Here is a 5,038-nt window from a genome sequence, read left to right as displayed (position 1 = left end):
GACCAAATAAAACGTCCTTACGGATTTTTCAAGTACATTTTAAAGAAAGGTTGAGTGACAATGTATTGTGCTTATTTGAAAATAACTGTTTTTTTTTTTGTCTTTTTTGTCTGAATGAAAAAAACAGAGTTCACCTTCTAGCCTAGGTTAAAATTATCAATTTCAAACATCAAATAATGCATATGTAAAAAAATGTTTGTCCAAAAAGCAAGATGTTATTATTACATATTTTCTAATTGATTTTGTTTTTATCTTTTATACTTCTCCTTGATTTTCATATAAACTGCATCTGTTAATGTGTGTGAGAATTGTAACCTCCTGCAATCATTACTTATTTTAACGTACTCTGTAAATTAAATGGTGTCATCGAGTTCGAAAACAACAAAAATATAACGTAAACCAAAACAAAACATATAGTTCGCCAGACTTAAGTATAAGTTTTCTGCCCTTTAAATGCCCCGAACTAGTTAAAAGCAAATTAAAGACAAAATAACGCAAAAAAGCTCGATGACAGAAATGTAATGCCATTAAAATGTTTCAAAGTTCTTTTTTTAATAGATTAGTATACAGTTTTATTCTGCCTACACTTCTATATGTAAAAAAACTGCAACAACTTCGGAACGAGATTAGACGTACATGTATTGACAAACGATAGTTCATCCAGTGCTTTAACTAAATCACTGATAAATGTTAATATCATAAAAATTAGATTTGTGTTTGCTTACCCCGAAAGGAATGTAAAGCGATAAAACCATCAACTAAACGTCACATGTATATGTATCTAACAGCATAAAATATATACAGTCGACACTCGTTATCTCGAAGTCATCGGGACCGTCCAGATATCGAGATAACGAAATGTCGAGATAAACATATTAGGGTTTGAATAAGGCAGCATCTGATTTTTACAAAACACATGTGCATACATTTTGTCAAATAAACTATGATATCCCCATCATGTCTTGTTTTCATAGGCCTAGTCAATATTTAACAAAGTAACACTAGCGGATGTTTACCAGCGGAAATACTGGTGTCTGTGATAAAAACACATAGTGAGGTTTACTCAGTAATACACTAATATAGTGAAAACATTGTTTTCAAGGTGGTTGGTCTGGATATTCTCTGATGGATTTGGTGGTGATGTTGTGAAACAATATTGCAACAATAGCATTTCTATACTTCCACTATTTCATTTACATTTAAAGTCATAATGAATTGATACTGTTTTCGAATATTTATAAAGAACGTAAAATTAACTCATTTTGGACATAAGTCAATCAACACGCTAAAAAGATTAACTTTTATAAAAACAGCTTAACTTGTTACAATCATAATCATCATTATGAGACGGGCTATTGAGCAATTATTGTCTAGTTTGTGTTTTTCACACGTCTGAAGGAACAGACAAAGAAAATTATTAGTCGAGATAAACAAACTTAAGGATGATAGTGTGGAAATAACTGTTGGGGCTGAAATTTTACATCGAGATACTGAAAATATCGAAATAAAAAAATCGAGATAAACAAATATTTCCAATATAGATAAAGAAGTAAGAAAATCGGGACTTTCAAAATGTCATCGAGATAACGAAATATCGAGAAAAGCGATGTTGAGATAACGATAGTTGACTGTATAAGATAAGATAAGATAAGATAATCTTTATTTAAAGTCGGTTTCATAAAAACATATAAACATTAGCTATATAAGCTATTTTCCGACAAAACTTATTATCCTATAATAATTCAAACAAACAATCTGTATAAAAGAAAATATATAAAAGTATTAAGAAGATCAATGTACATTTATGAAAGACTCTGTAAAACAGTTAAGATTTATCAGCACATATAAATATGGGTAAGAAAGCATTAAATGATTAAAAGCATTATACATTACAATCAAACATCACATAAAATTACATCATACAAGAATTCTATTTATGTACACAACCCTAAAATCAGAAAAAGGATTAGAATTTTTTAAAATATCTAAATTTTTAAAATAAATTAAAGTAAATGATTCAATTTTATTTTATTAAATATAGTTGACCTAATTTCCAGTATGATGCTTGAGCACATATCAGTAGCAGCATCTGATATGTAACTCAGTCATGAAAATATGGGTGTAACTAAAACATGTACAAGTATCATAATAATAATAAAACTTAAAATGTTGAAATGTTTGTGTAACAGATGCTGATCTGAGTTGGCCTAGATAAATTCATGGTCTAAGTTAATTACTTAATTAATTAGAACCATAATAAGATAAAAGTAGAAATAAAAAGGTAAAAATAGACTTAAAGAAGCTATTGTCCCCTTTATGGGATATATGAAAAGCTGATCAGCAGCTGTCACATATACAAACACTAACATGCACTGACAAATGACTATACAAATATACACACAAGAAGCACATGAAAAGCATTACATGATAAAAACAGGTCTTATACAGCATTACTCTATGGCAGACAGAAATACAGGAAAAACAAAAGAAGAAACAAAAGAAGCATGCAGATTCATTTGATTCACATTTCAAAATTCAACAAAAACATAACACTTAAGCACACATAGAACATTTGCATTTGAAGCCACTCCAGGTTTGGATAAGCGTCCGAAATTCACCGTAATCAGTTTCTGTTCTTAGTTCATTCGGGAGGCTATTCCAGACCTGGGTGGCCTCATAGCGAAAGCTTTTCTTACCATAAGTCTCTGTATTTACTCTAGGAACTTCAAGTGTGTTGTTATTTCTAAAAGAGTAATAAGAGGAATTTACTTTAATTAGTTCTTAAATATTTTGGTGATATATTTTGCAAACATTTAAAAACTTCAATAGCTAATTGTCTTAATCTACTGATATGTAAAGTTGGCATATTAGCTTTACTTAAAAGAAATTCATATGATGAGCTGTAATCCTCAAAAACTATCTTCAATGATCTATGTTTTAACTTTTCAAGTTTTTCAGTATTTTGTTTACTACAAAAATGCCAAACTAAAGGACAATAGTTAAAATTTGAACGAACAAAGGATTTGTAGATTAACAATCTAGTATTTTGATTTAAGAATTTACTCAGTCTAGCAAGAATGTTGATTTGTTTTGCAGCCTTTTTGCAAATGTTAGATACATGTAAGTCAAAATTTAGTAAAGAGTCTATTTCAACACCAAGGAGTTTCACGCTTTTTTCACAGACAATTTCTGTACTATTAAGACAAAAAGAGGTTTAATTTACTAGTTGTTTGTTTTCCAATACAAATTGCCTGAAATTTGTCCGGATTGGCTTGCATTAGATTATTATCAAACCATTTTATCATAGATAAACTTTCATTTTCCAGTATAGATTGTAAAGAGTCAATATTGGTATCACAGTAAGATAATGTGTTGTCATCAGCATAATTGTACACAGTGGCTAATTTATTAAAGTAAAAGATGTCGTTAATAAAAATGTTAAAAATAAGAGAACCTAGAATGGATCCCTGGGGAACTCCCTTACTTATTGACATCCAGTCACTGCATGCTTTACCAAGCTTAACCCTTTATTTTCTATTTGACAGGTAGTTGTGCATAAGTTCTGCGGCTGTGTCAGATAAGCCATAGGCCTTAAGTTTCAATACGATCAAGTCATGTGGGAGACAGTCAAATGCCTTTGACAGATCCATGAGTATTGCTGCTTACATACTCATGTCTATCCAAGGCATTTTTCCAGTCTTCTATTAGCCGTAAAAAGAGTAGTTTGACATCCAAATTTAGATCTAAAAGCTGCCAGAAAATTATGAAAAAATGTTGTCAAAGTATGAACTAGTTGTTTATTTATTGGATTGTTCAAAAAATCTTCGAGAAAGTGGGCAGAATACTTACAGGCCTATAATTTTTCTTTTGAAAAGGCTCTTCTTTTTTTATATAAACTGGAGTAACCTGAGCCATTTTCAGGGACTCCGGAAAAGTATTATTAATAAAGCATTTATTTATTATACATTTTTTAGGCTCCGCAAGAGATTCAGCACCTGCTTTTATAATTTTTGGAGGTAGGTTATCAAATACCTGTGGCCTTCTTACCATCCACACTGTGCAGAAGCTTATGCACTTCCTGAGATGTAACAGGTTTAAATACAAAATTATTATTGCTTTGGATTTTATCAGAGATAGCCTGTACACTAGGGTGTTGTTCATTAATCATTATATCACTGTTGATACCAATATTTTGAGCTATATTTAACATAAAAATCATTAAGTATGTTGCATACCTTATTTTGATCTGTTATTAATGTATCATTTTCATTTAATATAATTTGAGCATCATTTTTGGCTGTATTTGTACTAGAAAGAAAAGGTTTTATAGTAGGCAAGAAATGTTTTGACTTTGGTCCCCCACCACACCTTTCAAAAAAATATATTTGCATTGAGTTTCTTTTAAGTTTTGTAACTAAATTTCTCTGTTTCCTATATTTTTCCCAGTTTTTATCAGTTCTATATTTGAAAAATGAATTTCTAAGTTTTCTTTTTACATAAATGGCTCTGCGGAGTTCTCCATTCATAAAAGGGGGAGATTCTTTTTTAACCTTTTTTGTTTGATTGGTGCATGTTCATTTACTACTTCTTTGAATAAGGTTTCATTAGCCCAATAAATGTCATCGACATCGTCAAATATGTGGGCTACATAAAATGGTACTTGTGACAGGTCTTTGTTAAAATCCTGCTCATTAAAAATTTTTGTAGGATCTAAAATTTACATATTTAGATTGGGTCAAGTTACATTGTTCTCTTAATGGTTGTAGCAATAAAATTGTGACAGTCCTCAGTCCTGAATCAAAAATTTATGGTATTACAGATTAGATTTGGTCTATTTGTTAGAATAACATCTAAATATGATGGCTCATAGTTTTTCATTTGGCATGTTGGTCCTTTAATAACAGTATTTAAGTTATATGTGTCACATATTTGAGTGAGGGGTTTACATTTGTCAGGTTTGTTTAAGTCATAGTTCAAGTCACCTATTGTTAAAATATGGTCATAGTTTAAGAATAATTTGTCTAAAGAAACAGTAATA

Source organism: Ruditapes philippinarum, unplaced genomic scaffold, assembly GCF_026571515.1.
Source record: "Ruditapes philippinarum isolate M1 unplaced genomic scaffold, ASM2657151v2 ctg460_1_1_1_1, whole genome shotgun sequence".
In the NCBI taxonomy this organism is placed as follows: domain Eukaryota; kingdom Metazoa; phylum Mollusca; class Bivalvia; order Venerida; family Veneridae; genus Ruditapes; species Ruditapes philippinarum.
This window is presented reverse-complemented; position numbering follows the sequence as displayed.